We start from the raw sequence: 26,356 nt of genomic DNA, 5'->3' as shown, positions 1-26,356 counted from the left end.
ACTATTAACTGATTCATTTTGAAAACAATGTTTTTTCCCATGACAGTATCCCTTTAACACCCTGTTGTGGGCCACATTACAATGAAAGCCAGGATCATCAAATGACTGAACAGAATAACAAAACACTCAAGAAAGGGAAGGAGGGTAGGGCATCACTCCAGTGCTCCAGGTGTCAGGGTTGTACGGGAGTGTAGCAGAGTAAGGTGCTCCCTATCCTTAAATATTAACCCCTCCTATGTTCCTCCAATCTCCAACAGCAAAACCTGTAGCTAACCTATTTGCAAGCCAACCCCCGCCACAGTCCCAGACACTTTCGTTTACCAGTTAAATGTTGGGCCAGATAGTTAACTCTCCATAATAGTTGGGACTACATGGTATTTGCAGTGGAACCATCAAAATGTTATCATGGGTGCTAGATGTGGTAATTGAACAGCATCCATATAATTGCCAATTGGACGCTTTGGCTTCCCTTTCTTCATTGCCAGGGGCCCCTTTTTCTGTAACCTGGGCCATGCAATCTTGGAGTTAAGGTACAAAATGTTGATTTAGAGACCACTGTAGTACATGTTTTTGCTTAAACTGTTTTCATTTAATCTGAAAATAAGAACTCCTTCCAGAAACCCCACTTTTCATAGCAGAATTCCACATACAGATCTCCTTATAAACGCTATATAAAGTGTGATTGCTGAGGGGCAGAAGACAGCTTTTCTGAAGTCCTCTCTGCACTTCAGTCTGAAAAGGATTTAAATTACATTTAATAGCTATAAAGTTGGATCACTTGGTACTTACAAAAGGGACAACTAAATAGTTTTCTCTGCTATGTTTTCTTCCTACTGGGACAAACAGCAAAACAATACACAGCTTTCATTGTTTTCTCAATAATGTTTGGAATTGCAAGAATACCTTGACATAGACATTCTCTTTGCCTATTTAATCTTCTTATATTTCCATCCAAGTAAAAGTTTGGCATCTCATCACTCATAATTAATCAAAACTTTCACAAGATGTTTCTGACTTAGTCAGTTTTGCCATTGCAAAAAGAACACAACAAAACCGCCTGATTCATAATTAACAGACAATAGTAAAAAACCCAATAATTACCTTGTATAATAGTATCTATAATTATTGTACAGAAATGAGCATAAAGTCACAGTGCTTTGGGTTATTATTGTGTATCATTTGTGAAGGTCCCTGCTGATTTGAAAAAAAATGAATGAGTGCTTTGATTTTCCCTTGCACAAAGTGTAAGATTAGAGAGGGAATATAATTGCCACTATTCCTGTTTTTTTACAGGTTTTAAGATAAATCTCTATAGCTTTAGATAACACTTTAGATATCAGCTAGCATTTTAGCGTACATATTAGACAGTCATAATGTCTGCATGATTGTATTGCAATTTTATAGGTTATTAAAAGGATACTACGATCAATATGACTTTTAATTCCATTCAATAGTTTATACTAGTTTTCTTTAATACACTGTTTTTCCTTTTCCGGCAACAAATAGCAGCCATTAAGATATTTGTATAATACAGACTATATTTGTTGCTGGAGAATTGCCAGCTGCTGTTTTTCTTGACGAGAACTAAGACACAGGGTTCTAGTGAAAGCACATTTTAATGCTACAGCATGCAATAACATTCTTGAAAATTATTTGCTTTCTACTTTTATAGCATCAGTGGAAGGTCCTTTCTTTCTTCATGACAATAGTTTCTCAGTGCACGAAGCAAGCGCTTTACAGAATTGGCTTAAAAAAATAGTAATGGAAGAACTTGGACTAGCCCCGACCTCAAGTCAACTGAATAGGTTATGGGTGTAGGTTATATTGCAGTTTCAGTCTAAGCAGATCTTGTCTATTAGGTTGGCTTTTTTAAAATAAATTCTCATAGTTGTCCTATTAAGTTTTAAGAATTCTGAGGCATTTATATAATTATGACTTAAATATTTTTAGCACTTGCAAGATAAGTCTGTTCTTGAGCCACCGAGACTTGTTTTGCACATTTGTCCATTTAACCAGCATTGCAAAATAACAGCTATGTTTACATATTTTTTTCATGGTTGGAGTAGAAGCTTGCTTTGGCTATAACATTTTTTTAAATTCTTTATTGTTTGGTGGTAGTTAACCAGCTAGCTACAACATCTTTCTTTGGCTCTTTTTTGGTATTCTTTATTGTTTGGTGGTAGTTGTCCAGCTAGCTACAACATCTTCAGAACACTCTTTAACCTGGGCTGGTCAGAAACCTTTGGGTACCCTCATGCAAATAAGTTAGACCCTTAGACCCCTGATGTGACCATATATACTCCCTTACTGGTGGAAGTAAATTAGATGACCCTTCTGCCATGTGGTAAACCCTGAGTAGAGCCAGGAGGCCAGACCCTGATGCTGCTGACCACTGGACCTAAAAATCACTGGACCCCTAATGCCATCCACTGCTGTCCCCATGATGGCCCTTTATATAGCCATTTATTATGACTGATACATGACATGTTCTTCATAAATTTTGCACTGGTTGCTATAGTTTGTCTTGTGAGATCACTGGGAAATTGCACCCAGATACAATTTTAAACTTCTCTCTTCTCTGCAATAAGCTCATATTAAATGGATACTTTCAAGTATACCACAACATTTTTACAGTAAAATATCTGTTAATAGTGCTGTTAAGTATCCTGTACTGAAATCAAAAGAGCAAATAGTTTCCTTTTTATTAATAATTATGAAATGTCTGCATTCTCAAGCCTTGTAATTTTTTTTGATTTAATAAGCTTCAGTCCCTCTTTAAGCTGATGGCACATTCGATTAGTCAACTGAGATAAATCTCCTCTCCTGTAGGCGACTAATCTCCTGAAAATGTTTCCTTGTGAGGCAACTTTGGCCAAGTTAGGAAAGCTGATGAGACACATATGTTTTCCCATCAGCAATTGACGTTATTGCTGTTGGGAACCCATTTCCTGGAGATTAATCACCCACAAAAGAGAGATTTATGGCTGGTCACTTATCTGGTCAGCCTATCTATCAACAGAACAATGGGCAGGTAACAAGATAACACCTCTCTGTGATAGAGCTTCATGTTTCTGTGCTGATACAGTGGAGAACCAAGCAATTGTGCCAGAAGTGAGTTGAACCCACAGCTAATTACATCGGGCATTTTTCGGCACTGCAGGTAGTGTAATTTCCCAAGGGCAACAATGTGTCCCATCTGCCATTGCCATAAGGGCTACCGCACGTGGAGGATGAGGGTATAGACTGGTGGTGCTATCATTGTTGAATAATGCCTCTGTCTGTCACAGCTTCTTATAATGTGAAATGCGCTGTGGCTGACACACAGGGATCGTGACATTGAGCCTTTGACAGAGCCACAGTGATTTGTTTTTGCTAAAACTTACTGTAAGAGATGTGCTTGAAATGTGTATTGTTCATTAGTGGTAGACTGGTAAACAGTTAGCTCTTGGGAGAATGTATGTTTCTGCAGCAAGTAAGGCTGTATTTTGCAGGCTTAGGAAAAGCAGAATAGATGGGTCCCTGGAGTGAATGGAGGAGAGCAGGGTGGGCTGTCCTTTCTATACTCTAATGCAGTGATCCCCAACCAGTAGCTCGTGAGCAATATGTTGCTCTCCAACCCCTTGGATGTTGCTCCCAGTGGCCTCAAAACAGGAGCTTATTTTTGAATTCCAGGCTTGGAGGCAAGTTTTGGTTGTATAAAAACCAGGTGCACTGCAAAACAGAGCCTCAATGTAGGCTGACAATCCACATAGGGGCTACCAAATAGCTAATCACAGCACTTATTTTGCATCCCAAGAACATTTTTCATGCTTGTGTTGCTCCCCGACTCCTTTTACTTCTGAATGTTGCTTACGGGTGAAAAAGGTTGGGGATCCCTGCTCTAGTGTTTTCAGTTGCCCAGCTACAGGTAGCTGTTTGATTAAACTACAGATGAGCAGCAAATAAAAGAGGTGTGGGATTACACCTCTGTGAGGCTCCCTGGATAAGTTCTTGTGTTGGAGAGGGAGTGTGAGGCTTCCTGGATACCTCCTTGTGCTGGAGGGAGATGTGGTGCTGCCAAAAGGTGAGCCAGGCCAGAAGCTGCTGAATTAGTATCCCTGGAGGGGAAAGTCAGAAGGGCTTTGTGAGAAGCCTGAATACTCCAGAGTGTGGAAACTGCTCTGAATGGTGAGAACCCCAGAGAGGGGGGAAGTTTGAATTTGAGATGATGAAACACTAATGAACTGTATTCCTGTGTGTTTATGTTGGGAAAGGCTTGGAGAAATAAACCTGTGTTTTGCCTGAAGATTTGGTGTCCCTGTCTTTTTGCTCCTGATAATCTGCTAAACCTGCATACCACTGCTAAATTCCCCCAAAACTATGTGTACAGGCAGCCAGCTTGTCACATTACATATACTTACATAACACTAAGAAAACAGTTTTGATTTAAATATGTCTGATTTTATGAATAAAAATAATGAGTAGGCAGGTTTTTAATCTACACATCTACTGTTCTGATTTATTATATCCTTATAATACAGAAAAGCCATAATTATCTTGTAAATTATATCCTTATAAACGGTGAGTTCTGATGTCATCAGTTATAAACGGTGAGTTCTGATGTAATTTCTGTCACATAGCTCACTGAAACTTGTGTATTATAATAAATAAAGTACCCCCAGTTGCAAAATATGAGGATATTAGAAGTAACCTCAGAGTTCTTATATGGTCATGAACTCCTTGGTAACTTATAATATCCTTATATTTTACAAGAGGGGGTACTTTATTCACTATATAAACGGGGACTAGTGATCTCATCAGTTATAAATGGTGAGTAGTGTCATTTTTGTCTCATGACTCACTAAAACTTGTGTATTATAATAAATAAAGTACCCCTTCTTGGAAAATATGAGGATATTAGAAGTAACCTCGGCGTTCCATTACCTGTATAAAAGCACTCCGCCTTCAGCCTCGTGCTTCTCTGTGACTTATAATATCCTTACATTTTACAGTAGGGGGTACTTCAATATAAAAATGATCCTTAATACTATGGGCCTTGCAGGCTTTCTGATATTCACCACAGCTGTTCCCCAGATGGTTTTAGTTAATTTTGATCTTGTAGTACAATTTAACATATTATATGAACACCTGGTGTTTTGTATTCAGTAAGGGAGAGGAACCAGGTCACAAGTATGTAGGTAACCTTGTCATTATTCTAAATTTAAAAAAAAAATTTGTACCATAGAAACATATTCCTCTTTATTATGTTCTGAATATTATGGTTAAAATGAAATCAAAATGAATTTACTGTATCTTCTTATGATACTTGATTCTCTGATTCTCCAAACTCTGCATTTTGGAAATCTCATGTTATATCCCATATCAGCAGAAAAGGTTGGCAACTCATTGGAAAATAATGTGCTCCTGATATTTGGTAGGAGCTGTGCATGTGCTTATTGGTTATGAGAGGGGGCAGGCAAGGAACTGTGCCTAGGGCAGTGCCAGATCATGTAAATCTGGATCAGGGCCGCTTAATAATGCAAGTTAAGGGGTGTCTGCTCTGCGCCAAAAAATAGGGGGGGCAAGGCGAGACGCAGGGAGGGAGACAGATGGAGGGGACGCACACAGGGAGGGAGGCGACACGCGCAGGGAGGAAAAATGGAAGGAGGGGACACAGAGGGAGGAATAGGGAGAGAGGGGACGCACACAGGGAGGAAGATGGAGTGAGGAAACACAGGGAGGCGGGACCAGTTTTGAAAATTTTCTGGCACGCCAGGGGTATGGGGGGCTCAATAGTTGACTCTTTGCCCAGGGCCCACCAAGGCCTTAAAACGGCCCTGATCTGGATCTGAGTTAAGGTGGCCATACGCTTGAACATCTGCTTGTTTGGTAAGGTCAGCAAATGAGCAGATCTCTCCCCGATGACCTTGAGGTGGGCTATATCGGGCTGATCCGATTGTTGGGCCTGATATGGTCTTTGCTCAGACGGGATTTTTAAAACCAATTTTCATCCAGATATCAGTAAAGCCTGTTGGAGGGCCCCATACACAGGCCAATAAGCTGCTGACTCTGTTTGTTGGCAGCTTTTATCGGCCTGTGTCTAGTGACATTTGGTGCATATCTGAACTAGATAAGCACTTCTAATAAGGGCTTTAGCACACGGGCAGATTCGGGGGAACTTAGTCGCCAAAACGGCCTTCCACCTGCTAAAACGAAAAATCACCTGCGGCAATGCACTCGCGGCGCTTCGACTTCCGAAGTCGCTGAAGTTTCCTCCTGAGGCAACTTTGGGCGACTTAGGAAATCGAAGCACCGTGAGTGAATTGCCGCAGGCAATCTTCCATTTTAGCTGGCGGAGGGCAGCGGGAAGAATCTCCCAGAATCTGCCCGTGTGCTAAAGCCCTAAGTGGTATCGGTGTTTCACCTCAGGGTATAGTGTGGACTTTAAATGAAACTGTGTAATTCTGCTGTCTACAATGGCCAAATGTTTTTATAAACACAGACTGTTAAGATAACGTCAATTTGAGCTTTATTTACATGCCATAAATGTAAATGAACAATTTGGAATGATAACATTTATGTTTGACATTTTCTCAGTAAGGGATAATTCTGCTGATCCATCAGTACCTAATATCGGTACAAGTTGGAAATTATAATTGCTAGCCAAGTCCTATGGAAGTACCTGAATGACCTGTTGCTACATTAAATTACATTTGATTGCTTCCTCTCTCAGCACGGAGCCAAAGTGCCCATCTTTTCTCCGTCTGTTCAATTACAAACCAGAACTGACTGTAGCAAAGCATATGGACTGTTTGTGAAATGCAGGTGATGAAAAGTTACAGTAGAATAGCATACATTTTCATCTTAAATTACCATTTTAGATGTAAAATTGCCTATAGGTGTGTGTGTTTTTTTTAACAACCCCTATTAGAGATTATCAGAATAGCCACTTCTTAACTGCCTCAAAAAACAGAATGCCTTCTACTTGCATGTGTATACATGCACAACACCAGGTCTGACATATTACCTAAGTTTAGGATTGACATTTGGACAAAATAATCAAATTCAACAAAAATCTTCAGACGTAAATATTTTGACAAACACTCAGTCCCCAGCTACAGCCCTACAATCTATACAACCATCCAGATTTCGGCATTCCATAGGGTACCACCAAATGCGGCAAAACTCCTAACTCCAAAATCACATGCCTGATGGGTACATAACCTGCCTACCTCTCTGATCAAAGGCATTTCAGCTTTTCACTGTAAACAAAAAATAAAAATGCAACCAATTGCAAATTCTTTGATTACAACGGTCCTGCTGTCCTCATGCTTAAAATAAATTGAAAGGTGAACTGCTTCTTTAGATTTCTTAATATATTGTGGGATAAATTATTTAAAATCTATGGTCAGACATTGACACAAATGAATTCCACCCAGGCCCGGACTGGCAATCTGTGGGTTCTGGCAAATGCCAGAGGGGCTGCTATAAGGTGCCATAGAAAGTCAGTATTTAGTGGGATGGTGGGGGCTTTTTGGGTCTCTGTGTGGGCTGATTGGGCCTTTGTGTACCTGAAATGCCAGGGCCTATTTTAATTCTCAGTCCGGACCTGATTCCACCCCTATTGGTGCACACAAATATTATGGAATTATGTATAATCCTGTTTACTGTAAATACTGTAAATGAGATTCATTAAATAAATTTGTGTTTTTATATAAATGTTTTATATTCAGATCATGCTAATTGAATTAACCTTTTCTGAAAACAGTGTCTTCATCAGTGTAAAAGTACATTTTAAGACTTACACCACCTTTAACCTTGATGCTTTATTACTTCAGATTCACATGAAGAGAAGTATAAGCTGTAATTCTTTATAACATATGTTGGGAAACTTTATTATTTTATAAGTTTATTGGGTATTACTGAAGAGGCTTTAGTGCAGCTTGTTTAAATTTTTTTTGTGAAGTTGTTAACCAAAAATAGAGGATACAATTAATTACATTCAGATGGGCATTTGTTTGTAAAAGTTTAATGTATAAGTTATCTCCTGCACATAACAGTGGACTTTAGGATTGCATAATTTACTAATAGTTGTTAGAGTTTTTTTTTCTTAAGCTCAGCGAGAACTAAATCCCTTTGCTTATTTAAAGCGAATTGTGTCTAACCTAATCCTCTTTCCAAATCCTTTTGCTTGTAATTCAGGTAGAGCTGCTTCCTAATTACCATTGATCTGAATGTGGTCATAATAGTGCCTGCTCAAGTTAAAGTTTGATCAAGGTGTTATCAGATTCTGCTAAAGACAGAAATCATCTGAAATAAAAAGCATAACTGAACTACCGGGATAGAAAAGACGTACAGATGATGTTGGAGAACGAGACTGTTTCACTTGAAGGTGAAATTCCAGTTATTCTATATGAAAAAAGTGTCATATTTCCAGTGATCTTAAAGGAGAAGCAAAGGGGTGCCAAAAGTTAGGCACCCCCAAGTGATCTCATGTACTTACCTGAAACCCCAGGCCGGTGCACCTATTAGGAGAAAACTGCGATCATCTTCCGGCTTCTTCTATCTTCAAATTTTAGTAGAACAAAATAGCTAACTTTTTTGCTAAAGTTCGGCTTTTCGCGCTACTGTGCATGCACAGCCGTGAGAAAAAAGAAGAAGCCAGAAGACATTGCTCCATGGTGCTTGCTGGAAGAATCCCGGGCCGGTGCACTTTTCTCCTAATAGGTGCACCAGCCTGGGGTTTCAGGTAAGTACATGCGATCACTTGGGGGTGCCTAACTTTTGGCACCACTAAGGAAAAAGACCTTTCCTTCTCCTTTGAGGGGTTCTTGTCTAGAAAACTATTCAATAGGAGACATATGAAGTATTTTAACAGGCTCACTGACATACTGGGGTCATAACTCAACACAAGCACAGTGTGCAAAGTGCACTTCCGAAAGCCATTACCATGTTTTTAATCCATAATAGTGTTTTCCCCAAGAATTTCAGTGCAATCGCCAGGGTAAGTGCTGGAAATGTTCTGGTTGGTGTTTGGAGGTGGTGGTAGTACGCACACTTAGAATTAATGGGGTTGTTCACCTTTGAATTAACTTTTAGTATGATGTATAGATTGATCCTCCGAGACAATTTGCAATAGCTTTTCATGTTTTATTATTTGTGGGGTTTGAGTTAATTAGCTCAAGTTATTTAGCTCAAGTCTCCAGTTTGCAGTTCCAGCAATCTGGTTGCTTGGGTCCAAATTACTCTAGCAACCAGGCATTGATTTGAATAAGAGACTGGAATATGAATAGGGGAGGGCCTGAATAGAATGATGAATAATAAAAAGTAGCAATAACAAGACATTTTAAGCCTTACAAAGCATTTGTTTTTAGATGGGGTCAGTGACCACCATTTGAAAGCTGGAAAAAGTCAGAAAAAGAAGGCAAATAATTCAAAAATATAAAAAAGAAAAAATGAAGGCCAATTGAAAAGTTGCTTAGAATTAGCCATTTTATAACATACTAACCGTTAACTTAAAGGTCTGCCGCACCTTTAATATAGAAAAGGAGGCAGAAACAAGGCAGCAGTTCTGAACACAACTATATTGAAGTGCAGACATGCCTTTTTACGCAAGTACCTTTAATGAATTGTATTTTGGTGCAACTGACGGTTCGGTTCTGGTGGTTTTTACACAGCGTTTTAAGGTGCCAAAGAATGAAGCAGAACAAATAAATAAGGAATCACCCCAAGTGCATAGTACTAAGTATACTAACCTATTTTTAACACCTTAACCAGCTTGGTTTTGAAGCATACAGTATGTGTGTAAAGTTGGTACCAGTTACTGGTCTGCTCCTAGCCAGGGTTCAGAATGGACCTTTGCTGTAAGAAGTAGGCATGACACACTTTGATGTGATGAACCAAACTAGACTTTTATTGAATAGCTTCTCACAGGTTCACAGGGGTGGACCAGAGCCAATTGACCAGCAATTTCAATTAATTCTCACTCCACAAAGCCTCCAGTGCCACTGTTGTGAATAAACACTAGCAGAGTTCCATTAGCATTCCAGAGACTTTTATTCTTCACCCTAGCCACATCCCTTCTCTGTTGTGTCCACATACAGTGCAAAAGCTTCTCCTGACTTTCTCTCTGCAGCCTGTGGGTTCCTTCATTCCCTGACTGGTGATCGCCCAGGAGCTCTACCCCAAATGCTCACTCCTCATTGGGACTTAGGCTGTCCTTGCTAGCTACCCTAACTTCCTCTAACTCCCAGAGCAAACTGGTAACTATCTCTCTCTATCTAACCCTAACAAGGAACAGGTATCCACCTGGTATGACTTGGTATTATCCGTTTTTCCTACTGATGAGCTTAGGCCAAAGAAGAAGGTCATGGCTCTTGCACTTCCTTATATACATCCTTAAGGGAAATCCCCCCTTCAGGCCAACTGTACTGGCTTGTGGCTGAACTACATATTTTCCTTAAAAATGTTGTTCACCTTTGCGTTAGCTTTTAGTATGGTGTAGAGAGTGATATTCTGAGACAATTTGCAATTGGTTTTCATTTTTTATTATTTGTGTTTTTTTTAGTTATTTAGCTTTTTATTCAGCAGCTTTCCAGTTTGCAGTTTCAGCAGTCTGGTTGCTAGGGTCCAAATTACCCTAGCAACCATGCATTGATTTGGACAGGAGACTGGAATATGAATAGGAGAGGCCTGAATAGAAAGACAATTAATAAAAAGTATAAACCAATTTATTGAAGACAAGCAGATTTCATGCAGTTCAGAGGACAGTTTGAATTAAGACTTCACAACTTATTTGATGACTCCTATGTGTCTTTAACTAGAATCTTTGTTGTGGGCTCCCATTCAGTTTCACATTCTTTTGTTTCTCTCCAACCAATCGCTGTGCAGCTCTCTGTTTCTAAAATCACCAACTGTGCAGATTGCCGGTAGTAGACTATTGTGTATTGACAAAACTAGCAATTATTTTCTGCCTCTCAGCTAGTGTTAATAACTGATTAAGCTTTCGATATTCAGGCTGGACAAATTACCTACCAATTTTCAACAATTGCTGCTGGCTTTCTTGCCCTTCCATTACCCCAGTCATTTCTATACACGTTTTCATTAAAAACCAGCAGAAAACTCCAATACTTGATTTTTTAAACATCTCACTATAATGAATTCAGTTTGGATAACACACAAGGATATATCTGTAGCATAGTTTTTTCTGCAGTCACCAGACCATTTTATATATATATATATATATATATATATATATATATATATATATATATATATATATATATATATATATATATATATATATATATATATATATATATATGTATAGGCTGTCTCCCATAGACTCCATCCAGATTTTTAAAAATTATTTCCTTTTTCTCTGTAATAATATACCAGTAGCTTGTAATTAATCCAAACTAAGATATAATTAATCCTTATTGGAAGCAAAACCAACCTATTGGGTTTATTTCATTTTTAAATTATTTGCAAGTAAACGTAAGGTATGAAGATCCAAATTGTGGAAAGATCCGTTATCCAGAAAGCCCCCCGGTCCCAAGCATTCTTGATAACAGGTCCCATACCTGTATTTAGATAGATATATATATATATATATATATATATATATATATATATATATATATATATATATATATATATATATATATATATAATATATAGTATGTACAGGACAGCATCAGCTTCCATATAGCTACCTCGTAGCCGCCCTTATAAAGTCAGAACATGTACAAAAAACAGCACCAAGGGTCTTTGTAAAAAAAAACTTGCATTATGGCATGGTATGCACAACCGATGTTTCAATCCCCATTGGGACCTTTCCCAATGTACACATACACAGCAAATCACCACTTAAATAGCCTCCACCCACATTTTTTGTAACGTGCCAGTGACATCACCAATGTATGGCTGGCCTCTTACCACCAATGGGGACCGACACGTCGGTTGTGCATACCATGCCATAATACAAGTTTTTTTACAAATACTTTTGGTGCTGTTCTTAATTTTTTCCAGAAGTGAACCTGCCAAACAAGGTCAGTCAAAATTAACTCTTTTTGTGCCGGTATATGTTTAAACAAATATATCCAAAAGTGTCCAAAAATAATTTTCAAAGTGCAATGTGCAGAATATATATATAATACATTTGAAAAAAAAAAATTTTCATATTATTTAACTTCTACTTGTATTTCTTATTTTTTTCCATCTTTATCTTTTATTTTTGCACAGTCTAACTAGATCTCTAACAGTTTTCCAGTCGGTAATACGAAATGGATACCTGACATCTTTAACCCCCCAATTTGACAACCGATAATTCAAAACTTTAGTCACACCCCACAGGCAAAACAGAATACCATCTGATCCGTTAAGCTCACAGTTCACATAATGGCACTTACGCTTAATTCACACTTAGCCTTAAATCAGTAATATGGACAAATTCGTGTTGACAGGTTAATAGACACCATACTGGTTGACACATTACAGAGCTAAAGACCGGTCATGGACCGAGTGTGCAACTAACTAGTCCACAGAGGGCAAATAATGAAGGCAGGTGAGAGTTGGGCAACAAAGACGTAACACCTGGACAGGAGTCCATGTCAAAATGCCCCTCATACCATTTAATTGACGGTAATTATACTATTGAGGTGGTAGACTGGTCCCAGGATCCAGTGTCTCATAGCCGACCATCCTTAAACAATAAACCAAAAGGTAATGCGAATTGTATGAATAAAATTACATACACAAAACTGTATATATAGACGGATCACATATTCCTAGCCCTAACAATAAGCACATACAAGGCACTGTTCCCAGCTGCATATGGGATGCAGGATGCTGAACCAAATGAGGCAAGAAAAAGCAAACTACAGCTTTTTGGATATATACATATTATACATATGACACACAGAGGTGTTACACACTTGATCCTAAACTTGTTTTACTATTCACATAGGTGTATGGGTCCCTGTAGATGTTGAGTTGAATGAATGAGCACATATATAGTATAGACAGACGGGGGCACATTTACCTAGGGTCGAATATCGAGGGTTAATTAACCCTCGATATTCGACCGTCTAAGTAAAATCCTTCGACTTCAAATATCGAAGTCGAAGGATTTTGCACTATTACTACGATCGAACGATTAAATCCTTCGAATCGAACGATTCGAAGGATTTTAATCCATCGATCGAAGGATATTCCTTCGATCAGGAAATTGTTAGGAAGCCTATGGGGACCTTCCTAACATTGGCTAACATTGGCCTCGGTAGGTTTTAGGTGGCGAACTAGGTGGTCGAAGAAGAGACAGTACTTTGACTATCGAATGGTCGAATAGTCGATCGATTTTTAGCTCGAATCGTTCGATTCGAAGGTCGTAGTCAAAGGTCGAGGTAGCCCATTCGATGGTCGAAGTAGCCATATTCGACCATTCGAAATTCGAACTTTTTTTTCCTCTATTCCTTCACTTGAACTAAGTAAATGGGCCCCATGGTATCCACTTCAAAAATATACCTTAAAACTAACTTAAATGGTGGTTGCCCACACTTTTAATGCACGCACTTCACCCCACATAGCCTCATATCACGCAAGAGTTGATGTATGGCTTTTCTACTTCTAACCTTTCTATTTTTTATATTTATTTTTTAATTTTTTCTTTTCATTTTGAATTTTGGTTTTATTTTTCATTTTCGGGCAACGGCCTCAGTGACACAACAACAACTACCGATAATTAATCCAGGCTAGTGCGCAAGTTCACCATACTTTGAGATCCGCAAAGTTGACCCGAAGCAGCAGCGATTTTCTTCTTAACAAAAATATCTGGTGCAACACGCGGAACGCTGACAAGCAAAGAATGTAGGTAGCAAGGTTTGCACTATACAACGGAGGACACAGTGAGTAAATTTAATGAGCCAATATTTGACAGTGAACAAACGAAAAGAGATCGCTAATACCTACAGCCGACAGAATGATTATTTGAGCTTAGACACAGATGGTAGATAATGTATCTGCAAAACTGACCTACAACTAATGAATAGCTATTAAGTATGTTTTTTTCCCAACAATGTACAATTAACTGGAAATAATGTATATAAAATATGTCTAGATGAATTAAACAGAGATGATAAACTAATCCTGAAGCCGCATAGAGACATGTGGCCGTGAGAGTTTGATATTAATTTAAGTTTTACATCGATTTACGTTTGACATACAGTAAATTGAAGTTATATATAATGATGAAATTATGAACAGCGCTTATTTTTTCAAATGTATTATATTTATATTCTGCACATTGCACTTTGAAAATTATTCTTGGACACTTTTGGATATGTTTGTTTAAACAGATCAGATTGCTGACCGAAATGTCAGTGTTTCCTCTGTGAAATAATAACATGTTTATTGTTGTTTAAGTCCTGAGAGTGTGAGACTCCTTCCAGCTTACATTGTTTATTTTTGTCTTTGCAGCCAGGCAATATTTACACAGCTTGTGATGTGAGTGCTGGTACTCATATGTACTTTTATATTTAAGTCGGTCAAAGTCATCCCCGGTGTGGCCAGTTCCTATACTCAACTTGCATCTGATTAATTATTTCTTTTTTATAGCTTTTAAATTATTTGCCTTTTTTCTGGGGGTCAATGACCCCATCTAAAAACAAATGCTCTGTAATGCTACAGATGTGTAGTTGGCTACTTTGTATTGCTTGTCTTTCTATTCGGGTCCTCTACTATTCATATTCCTATCTCTTATTCAAATGAATGCATGTTTGCTAGAGTAATTTGGACCCTAGCAACCAGATTGCTGAAATAGTTAATTACAGACGTGCTGAATAAAAAGCTAATTAACTCAAAAACCACAAATAATAAAAAATTAAAACCAATTGTAAATTGTCTCAGAATATCACTCTCAACTTCATTTAATGTTGAACAACCCCTGTTTATATTTTTGTTTATTTGATTTCAGGAACAGAGCTACACACCACTATCTCCATTATTCTCTGACCCCATCTAAACAAATGCTCTGCAAGGCTATAAATGTATTGTCATTGCAGCTTTTTATTACTCATTACTCAATCCTATTTATATTCCAGTCTCTTATTCAAATCAGTGCATGGTTGCTAGGTTATTTTGGACCCTAGCAATCAGATTGCTGAAATTGCAATCATGAGAACTGCTGAATAAAAAGCAAAATAACTCAAAAACCACAAATAATAAAAAATGAAACCCAACTGTAAATTGTCTCAGAATATCACTCTCTACATCAGACTAAAAGTTAAACAACCCTTTTAAAGCTCTAAAATCGACCTGCAATAAATAACCCCCGAATGTCCGTATTTTTCAAAGTGCTTTATTTCAATAAATTACACCAACGTTTCAGCACTGCTTTCTTTTTCAAGGTGAGAATGAGAAGATTTTCAAACTCTAATTGAAGAAACATTAACACACAAAATCATCTGCCATAAGTAGAATCCATTGAATACGAATTTAATTCAGAAGTAAATATTGTTTAATTACTCCACAACTCATGTTCTGGTCTAAAAGGCACAGCTGCAGCTTTAAATCTAAAACCTTTTATATCTAAACTAGACATTAAGCCCGTTAAATTAATGGGCGCTAGAACATATTTCGCCAGAGACGGTCCGTGGGGCACATGCGCAGTAGCGCAATCCCACGGACACAGGGGCTGGACGCAGAGACACTTCAACTTTATTATATAGGATTATATTTGCTAATTGATCTAGATGTATGTAAAATATTACGTGGAAGGAAAGAACATTTCAGAAGGTTTACTGATGCCTTTGCCCAGGCCTTTTATTGTTGCAAAGCAACAATAGTGATATGATTGTATTGTCCTAAATCTAGAGAGGAGACTAAGCCTCAGTAAATAAGATGTATTCTGGTAGAACATTGGCATAACATGTGGGTTTACTCCAAAGTCCTCTTCTACTTCTGAGATATATATTTTTTTCAAGTTCCAGCTCTAAATAAAGTTCAGATGTTAGGCAATTTAGGCTGTAACTGTACAGTACAAATGATAGAGTCCCTCTTTACTCATTTTTTGTTCTGCTTTCTGAAGGCTGTTTTTCTGATGGCATAGTTGCTAAGAAATGGCTATAACTATAAAGGGAGCAGATCTTGTGACTACTGGGGTGCCCAGGAGGTATAGGAGTCCCTGCGAGCCAAGACTAAAAAGCAGTCTGTCACACATGTAATATAGATGCTGAGGCACTTAGTGGCCCTTTAAACTACTTAAAAGCAGAAATCCATCATATTTAGCATTTTTACATTTGATTAATCGCTTTCCTTGCATAGTATACTGTACATCATATAACATGTATTTATTCCCAATACACATAGCTCTGCTCAGTGCTAAAGAGCTTAGAAAAAGTGTATGCAATAGTTTTTTTGATCCTATTCCAGGAATATCATAAAGATCCAAGTCTAAAATTGGACTCGGATGGTACTCGGTAGTTGTGAAAGATTTTATTTGCTGATTGCTTAATTAACAGATAAGCATTTTGAATGTTTCATCTCAGCTGGATAGGAACTGATTGAGTCTCTTTTCCAAAATGTGGGTATAAAAAATCAAGTAATGAAAAGGTCTCTATAAAAAAAAAATGGTTGCTTCAGTATAGTAAACTTTTAACGATTAATACACATTGGGTAAAATGGTAGGCATCATATATCTCTTTTATTTAAAGTAATAGGGGCACATTTACTAAGCTCGAGTGAAGGATTCGAAGTAAAAAAAAACTTCGAATTTCGAAGTATTTTTTTGGGTACTTCGACCATCGAATAGGCTACTACAACCTTTGACTACGATTCGAACGATTCAAACTAAAAATCGTTTGATCATTCGATAGTCGAAGTACTGTCTCTTTAAAAAATACTTTGACTACCTACTTCGCCACTTTAAACCTACCGAGGTACAATATTAGCCTATGGGGACCTTCCCCATCACTAAGGTTTTTTTGATCGAAGAAAAATCCTTCGATCGATCGATCGATCATAGGATTTGCGATAAATCCCTTGAATTCGATATTCGAATTCGTAGGATTTTACTTCGAGGGTCAAATTCGAGGGTTTATTAACCCTCGATATTTGACCCTTAGTAAATGTGCCCCATAGTGTTGATTAAGCCCACATAATTACATAACACCAACTTTAACTAACAGTTGTCTAAAACTTGGCCAAACTGTAGACAGAGGGGGTTATTTATCAAAGTCCGAATTTATCTCAATATTTTCTGCTACAACTCAGTTTTTTACGATTATCTATTGTTACATTTTCCTGTAAATTTGCTTTTTGGGGAAAAAAAAAATCTAATTTTCGAAAACATTTGTAGATTTTGTCTCTGATTTTCAAGTTTTTTCGGATTTTTTTTATCCGATTTTCAAGTTGTTTTTTGATATTTTCACCCGAATTGCATGAAAACCAGCGCACATCCAAAAATCATTGGGACTTCTCCCATTGACTTTAATATGCAACCTCGACAGGTCTGAGATGCTGGATTTTCAGATTTGGACTTTTCCATCCTTGGGGTTTAATAAATTCTGAAAAATGTGGGATTTTTTTAAGCCTGATTTTATAAAAAAAAAAATCACAAATTGTTTATGAATTTTGCATTCAGAGTTTACTAAGTAACCCCAATGATGCTTGGAATAATATATAGCTTTTTGGTCAGTACAGCGCCATACATTTGGGTGTTAATTAAAGGAGAATGGAAGCTCCATTTGATGGGGGTGCCAAATGTTAGGTCACCAACCAAGGATTGCAATGACTTAACTAATTGCCGGGCCAAGTGCTCCTGTCAGCATAAAACTGCACTGGCCCAGGCACTAGTGAGCTAGCGATCCTCTTCTTTCTTTAGAATCAAGCAGCTGACACATGCTCAGTAGAGTGAAAAGGCTGGCTTTTTTTTAAATCAAAGTCTTTGCTTTAACTCTACTGCACCTGAAAGAAGCAAGGAAGAGGATTGCTCGTTCACTAGTGCCTCTGTCCGGTGCAGATTTCTGCTAACAGGAGCACAGACCCTTGGTATCACATAAGTCATTACAATCCTTGGTGGGTGCCCTAACATTTGGCACCCTGCCACTGGCGTAAATAGATGATAGTGAGCCCCACAGCAAATAAATTTTAGGGCCCCAACATATCCAGAGGTTGACCTGTTTTACTAATATATGTTGAAATTGCTCACTAATTAGGGCCTGATGATGCCACCCTGTACCTCCTGGGCCCCCTGCAGCCGCAGGGTCTGCTTCCTCTGTAGTTACAACTCTGCACCCTGCATCGGTTGGAGCTTTTGTTCTCCTTTAAGTTTTAATAACATGTACTATAGGCATGTGGTCGGAGTTGATGTCCTGTTATACTATGGGAGTTTGATAAAAATTTGCCAAATAATTTTTTTCATGCAAACTTACTGCTTTTTCATTAAGAAATTTTATTTTATCAACTGTGCAAATTCAGAAACATGAAATTACACAATATTTTTTGTTGTCTGTTGAATCTCAAGGCAGTTGCAAAGTACAGGTATGGGACCTGTTATCCAGAATGCTTGGGACATGTCGTTTTCCAGATAACGGATCTTTCTGCAATTTGGATCTTCTCACACCTTAAGTCTTCTAGAAAATCATTTAAACATTAAATAAACTCAATAGGCTTGTTTTGCTTCCATTAAAGATTAATGATATAGTTGGGATCAAGTACAAGGTACTGTTTTATTATAACAGAGAAAAAGTATTTTTTAAACATTTGGATAAAATGGAATCTATGGGAGACTGCCTTCTTGTAATTCAAAGCTTTCTGGATAATGGGTTTCAGGATAGCAGACCCCATACCTGTATATTTTAATTGTGTGGAAAAGAAACATTTGTTGTGCAGAGGAAACATTTTTTCACAATGCCACATTTTTTTGTGCTTTAGTACATATATGACAACCAGGAGTTAAGCAAATGCTGCTTTCAATAGCAATTGTTATCACAAATAACTTAAGCACTGAACATTTTTTAATACATGTATATTGGAAAATTGCTTATAATTATATTTTCTTTTATTTGGCAAATTTTTATTTTGGTGTTGACTTGCCCTTTAATGGGTATTTATATTTTCAGTGTCATCATGGTTGACAATGAATACTTTATTAAAAAAGAAATAAAAGTACTGCCAGTGGTCAACTCCAGTACAGGTATGGGACCTGTTATCTAGATTGCTCAGGACCTTGGGTTTTCCGGATAACAAATCTTTCTGTAATTTGGATCTTTATACCTTGTCTACGATAAAATCATGTAAACATTTAACCCAAAAGGCTGGCTTTGTTTCCAATAAAGATTAATTATATCTTGGTTTGGATCAAGTACAAGCTTCTGTTTTATTATTACAGAGAAAAAGGAAATCATTTTTAAAGATTTGGATTGATTAAAATGGAGTCTGTGGGAGACAGACTTTACGTAATTTGGACCTTTCTGGATAACGGGTCCCATACCTGTATCACATTTATTTTATTATTTGGTATTTTCAGAACAGCTGTATACTGTATAATCTATAAAGAGTTTGCTCATCTGATGCATGATATTATAAGCACAAAATAATATTTTGGTATAAACCAATATTTTCGGAAACATGTTTTACTTGTTGTAGCTTACAACTTTGTATAGTTTACATTTGCACGGAATGTATGTAATCACAGATCATACCAGTGCAATTGATAATTACTATTTTGCCGATCTTATTTACATTATTTTGCTTAAAAGCAAATTTTGTCCCCCTCCCCAAATTTTTTTTATATGTGACAGTATTCTTTGACCTTGGTTTTATCGTTCAAAGATTTCAGATATGCTGTCATGTAAATATTCTAGCAATTTTTTTCTTTAATAAAGAGTAACTATTCAAGTTTTCAATATTATGTATTTTTAGGGAAAAAAAATCCCAAGTATATTCCCACTTTCCTCTCTCTCTCTTTTTTTTCATCCAGCAAATACTGACAAATTGAGTAAGAGTTAAAAAAAATCTTTTTGAAATGCTGAAACTTGTGCAATACTGACATCATCATCCAACTATACAACTTTTAATGGAATGGATATGATGTTTTTGTGCCCATTTGGTTCCATTATGTGTTGCATTCCAGTGCATTAAATTATTTGTGATTTGTTTACTTTTTACATGTACCACTTTTCTATATTTAAATTGCTGTTCACTATTTTTTTTTTTTTAAATAAAAATGATGGTTACCCCAACTGTCCATAAAGCTCTTTAATTAAGCACTGCTACAGCAGAAATGGCTTGTTAATACAGCTGTTAACTTCTGTCATCCATCAGCTGTTTCAGTCAATCTTGTCAATATGTTTTCGTGAATGACTTCAGAAACAGGCGCTTATTCCTGATGGATGGCAGTCACTGCAAACCAGGTATCCTAAGAATTAATGAAGGGGATTGTCTGAACTCCAATGAAGGCAATGGGTTTTGATCTTGAAGTTCTATTTAGGTATGTCAGCGCAGTGCTTGCATTGGAGACCCTGGATCATGTTTTGCTGTAAAATATTTTGTTCTGCTAAACGCGGGTTAAACTGTTTTAATTAAGCTAAAATGCCATCAACTGTGTTCCAGACTAGAGACTAAAAGATGTTTTAATAAATATAGTACTTATATCTTTCAAAGACGGTTAGGGGCCGATTCACTAACTTCGAGTGAAGGATTCGAAGTAAAAAAACTTCGAATTTCGAAGTATTTTTTGGGCTACTTCGACCATCGAATGGGCTACTACGACCTACGACTAAAAATCGTTCGACCATTCGATAGTTGAAGTGCTGGCTCTTTAAGAAAAAACTTCGACCCCCTAGTTCGCCATCTAAAAGCTACCGAACTCAATGTTAGCCTATGGGGAAGGTCCCCATAGGCTTGGCTAACTTTTTTTGATCGAAGGATATTCCTTCGATCGTTGGATTAAAATCCTTCGAATCGTTCGATTCGAAGGATTTTATCGTTCGATCGAAGGAATAATCCTTCGACCGTTCGATCGCACTATTTGCGCTAAAATCCTTCGACTTCGATATTCGAAGTCGAAGGATTTTAATTCCCAGTCGAATATCGATGGTTAATTAACCCTCGATATTCGACCCTTAGTGAATCGGCCCCTTACTTGTAGCTCACTGTTGTGGATCAGCTTGTACTATGAGCTATCTTTCATAACCCTGTATTCCCTCATTTGCTAAAAAGCCACCATCCCCTTCTTAAAGCTATCTAATGTATCAGCCTTTGCGACTGATTCAGGGAGAGAATTCCACATCTTCACAGCTCTCACTGTAAAAAAATCCCTTCTGAATATTTAGACAGAACCTCCTTTATTCTAATCAGAATATGTGCCCTCTCGTCAGCTGGAAGGACCTACTGGTAAATAAAATAGAGAGGTTATTGTACGATCCCCTTATATATTTATACATAGTTATCATATCCCCCTTTAGCACCTCTGATCTAGCGTGAACAACCCAAACTTGGGCAGTCTTTTCTCATAGTTTTTCCATACCTTTTACCATCTTAGATACTCTTTTCTGAACCCTCTCTAATTCAATAATATCCAGGTTGAGTGCTGGAGATCAAAACTGAATGGCATATTCTACAAGGGGCCTGACCAGCACTCTATACAATGGAAGAATAACCCCCTCCTCCCACAAATCTATGTCCCTTTTAATACAGCTCAAGTCCTTGTTTGCCCTTCAAGTTGCTGATTGACATTGCTTGCTACAGCCAAGTTTATTATCTACAAGGACTCCAAGGTCTTTTTTCATTATGGATTTGTCTAGTTTAGTCCCATTAGGGGTATAAGTAGCTTGCATATTTTTATATCTCCGGTGCATGACTTTACATTTATCAACATTGAATCACATCTGTCACTTAGCGACCCAGATTTCCAGTTTGTCAAGATCCTGCTGCGAGGTTGTTGCATCCTGTATGGAATTAATTGGGCTGCATAGTTTTGTGTCATCTGCAAATACTGATACATTACTTACAATACCCTCCTTTAAGTCATTAATTAACAAGTTAAATAAAAGTGGTCCCAATACAGCCCTAAGGGACTACACTAAGAACCTTACTCCAAGTAAAGAATGTACCATTAGCAACAACCCTCTGTACCCGATACTGCCAGTTTCCTATCCATGTGCAAACAACTTCATTAAGCCCAACAGACCTTAGTTTAGAAAGCAGTTATTTGTGGGGCACGGTATCAAACGCTTTGGCAAAATCCAAATAGATCACATCTACTGCCCCCCACTGTCCAGCATCCTTCTTACCTCATCATAAAATGCAATCAAATTGGTCTGACATGACCTATCCTTCATAAAGCGATGCTGATTGCTGCTCATAATGCCATTCACTAGGACAAATTTTTGAATGTGATCCCTTAACAAGCCTTCAAATAATTCGCCCACCATGGATGTCAAGCTCTCTGGCCTATAATTGCCAGGCTAAGATCTAATCCCTTTTTAAAGGAATTGTTCAGTAATAAATAAAAACTGGGTAAATAGATTGGCTGTGCAAAATAAAAATGTTTTCAATACAGTTAGTTAGCGAAAAATTTAATCTTTAAGGCTGGAGTGACATGATGTTTAACGTAATAGCCAGAACACTACTTCCTGCTTTGCAGCTCTCTTGGTTTATTGGTTACCAGGCACTAACCAATCAGTGACTTGAGGGGGGGTCACGTGGGACATAACTGTTGCTTTTGAATTTGAGCTGTGTGCTAGAGATCAATTGCAAACTTACTGAAATGTTATGTCCCATGTGCACCCCCCTTCAAGTCGCTGACTAACTCAGTTAGAGAGCTGAAAAGCAGGAAGTCGGGTTCTGTTCTGTTAGACATTTGCTCACTCCAGCCTTAATTATTTATTATTATTTTTGCCTAACTAATTATGTTGAAAAATATTTCTATTTTGCACAGAATATCTATATACACAGTTTTTATTTGTACACTGAACTGACATCAGCTTTCCTACAATTCATAGGTACTATACCAGATGAAAGCGAGTCTGAGAAAATCAGAAATAGAGGCTGATCTAAAACTTAACTAAGCTCTCTTAGAACCCTGGGGTGTATTCCATCTGGTCCTGGTGCCTTGTTCGCATTAATATTTTTAAAGCTTTATGAAACATAGCCTGAGTCAGCCATTGACTAGATTGAGCTGAACCAACAATGCAGCTATGAGGTGAGTCTGGGAACTCTGGTTTCTTTATTTTATACACTGAAGAAAATAACCGATCTAGCACATTTGCCTTTTTCTGTATCTGTTACAACCATACTGGTACCATCTTTTAAAGGAGCCACACTCTCAACTCGCATCTTATTACTATTAATATACTTAAAAAACTTTTTGGGGTTAGTCTTAGCTTTTGCCGCAATGCACTCCTCATTTTCAATCTTTGACTTCCAGATTGCTGTTTTACAACCTTTATTATAATGTTTATATTTGTTTCTCTGAACAGTAACGGTTTAATAACATTTTGAATGACAAGCATTTCTGTTCTGTGTTTTTAGCAGAATTCAGCTTATCCTTTACAGTGCTCAACTGTAATGTCCCAATCTATGCTCTGAAGGGCAGCCCTTAAAGGACATGTAAAGCCTACATTTTCCTCCCATGTATATAAATTGGGCATATCTTCCCCACCAAAGCCACCTAATTTTGCCAGCACCATCACAGTTTCCAAAAACAAATAGCAGCTTTCACCCAGCAGCCATTTTCCCTCTGACACATCATTAGTAACATTGAGACATGTATGCTGTAAAGTTCTTGCAATACAGAATGCAGGCTTACAAAGGCACAACATACTTTGATAAAAAGTTATGCTGGGGTTGAGCACTGTAAAGGTTAAGCTGAACTCAGGAGAGGTGGTTAGGAGATCCAACAGCTAGAGTTTCTTTGGGAACCAGCAATGCTATCTCTTCATTGGCTGTTAGACTGGAGGGTGTGTCTAGTAATCTAAGCTAAGAAGAACTGAGCATGCTCACAAGTCAAGAGTCCAAGTAAATTCCTGAGGGAGGGGTCCTATTGGGTTAGAGTAGAAGGATTTTTAAGTGATTAAGTGGATGCTGCAGCTTAACTGTTAACCTTTTAACAACCAGAGTGACAGGTATCTAAAGATCTCAAAGAGGCTTATATTCGTTATGCAGCTTCTGTCCCCATAGACTTGTAGTTTCTCTTCATTCCAATTAACTTCTTTACTTCTGTATTAAGCCACATGGGGGGTTCTTGGTGCTTCTACATTTACATCTTAAGACAATAAATTGAGAACAGTAACATTTAAATATAATTTTAAATGACAACCATTGCTGTTCTGTGTTTTTAGAAAAAAACAGTGCCCCAATCTAAGCTCTGAAGGGCAGCCCTTAAGGTGCTTTTCTGAAATTCAGACTTTTTGTTGCTCCAGTGTATATTTGTTTTTTACATCAGACATTAAATGATATAACATTATGGCTACTAATACCCAGGGGTTCAGTTATTTGCACATTTTCACTTGTTCTGGGTCATTGGAGATCGCTAGATCCAGTATAGCATTTTTTTCTGGTTGGTGCCACAAAATTGTCATACAACAAGTTTATAATTTGTTCCTATTAACTGTCCTGGCAGTACTGTTGCTCCATTTAGTTCTGGGCAATTAAAATGATATTAACTGCCCAGTCATATGACTCATTCAGCCATGTTTTGGCTTCATCAATCACATATTTTCCTTATAGCGCCAGCACTTCCAGCTCTCTCATTTTATCAGTCAGAAATTTGAAAACATACATGTAATACTAGAACCAGCATGAGAACTTTGTAAAACGTGGTCATCCCTGTCCTTACTAGTACCCCCAACCAAATTTTCTCCACCATTTTTCCTTCCTATGCCCACTACCTCAGCTAATTTATCTTCCACAGAATCCTCTACTGCACCCTTCCCCTCCACACCTAGTTTATAATCTCCTCCACCCCTCTAGCCATCTTCTCTCCCAAGGCAGCTGGCATCACCATTGAGGTACAGCCCATCCCTAGCAAAGAGCCTGTAGCTGATTGAAAAATCATCCCAGTTCTTCAAAAACCCAAAGCCCTCCTCCCTACACCAATCCCTCAGCCACACATTAAGCTCCTGCTGTCTTCTTAACGTTGCTCGTGGCACAGGTAATATCTCTGAAAATATTACTTTGGAAGTCCTCAACCTCAACTTATCACCTAGTTTTTTAAAATCATTCTTGATAACTTCCCCCCATCCTGTTAATCTCTTTCTGTAGGTTTTAACAAAGGCCCAATCAGGATATCCACACATCTTAATGCTCCCTCTGTTCCATCTCTTTCCACTTTGCCTCTGTGCTGGTGGGGATCTTATCTCCTCTGTGATGTAGGGTTCTGATAACCCCCAGTTTGTGCAGTGAGGAGTGTTCTGATTTGTATGTGGGAGAAACCAAACCATAGTTACACCAGAGTATGACGCAGCACAGAAGAGCTAGCTCCTCTAGTCAGCACCTACATATAAAGGAAAAAGGACACAAGTTTGAAGACTGCCAAATCCAGATTCAAGACCAGGAGAACAACTGGTTCAAAAAAGGTGTTAAAGAAGCCATATATGTAAAAACTGAAAAATCAAGTTTTAATAGAGGCGGGGGGGGGGTTGTGACATCTATAGTCTGCCACATACAATGCTGTTTTAGCAACTCTCCCTGGAAGGTTTAATAACACCTCAAAGCTCCAATCATGCTAATACAATCAACACCTTACCTTCATGAGATCTTTGTTGATTATGATAAACAGATTATGTTCATTGGAGCAACATTCAAGGGTATTTATTCCAGAAGGATCTTTCTGAATTGAGAAACCAGTTGGATTACTGGTTAAACATCTTCACAGCAAGTCCAGCTTTGACTTATTTCTATAGATATACCATGACCTGGATGAATCTTTACAAACAGGTAGTCAAATCCTTTCTCAGCCTTGGCCCAGTTGCAGGTCATGAAATTTACTAGATAGGGATGTCAGAATTATTGAGAGTCGGACAACAGCTTTCAGTGTCGGTTGCATTTACTAATAATATATGTTTATTGGAAAGTTGCTGAAAGGGGTTAGCTCATCTTTAATTGATAACTTTTAGTATGTTCTAGAATGGTCATTTCTTAGCAACATTTTAACTGGTCTTCATTTTTACAAACATTGTATTGTTTTTGCAATAATGAAAAAAAAAACAAATAATAAAAAATGCAAACTGACTCAGAATGGCACTCTCTACAAGATACTAAAGGTTAATTTAAAATTGAACAACCCCTTTAATATACCATTTTCTAATAGGTGGACAGCCCCTTTACCTGAAAATTGGTCTTCCTTAATATATTTAAACCAATTACTATATAGTAT

At 37.7% G+C, this 26,356-nt stretch overlaps 1 protein-coding gene across 2 annotated transcripts in view; it reads left to right on the top strand.

Moving 5' to 3' along the window:
• The window catches only part of lrrc20.L (leucine rich repeat containing 20 L homeolog), a 112,604-nt gene that overhangs the window by 18,571 nt on the left and 67,677 nt on the right, over window positions 1–26,356 (top strand). The window lies entirely within an intron of this gene.

Source organism: Xenopus laevis, chromosome 7L, assembly GCF_017654675.1.
Source record: "Xenopus laevis strain J_2021 chromosome 7L, Xenopus_laevis_v10.1, whole genome shotgun sequence".
In the NCBI taxonomy this organism is placed as follows: Eukaryota; Metazoa; Chordata; class Amphibia; order Anura; family Pipidae; genus Xenopus; species Xenopus laevis.
This window is presented reverse-complemented; position numbering and strand designations above follow the sequence as displayed.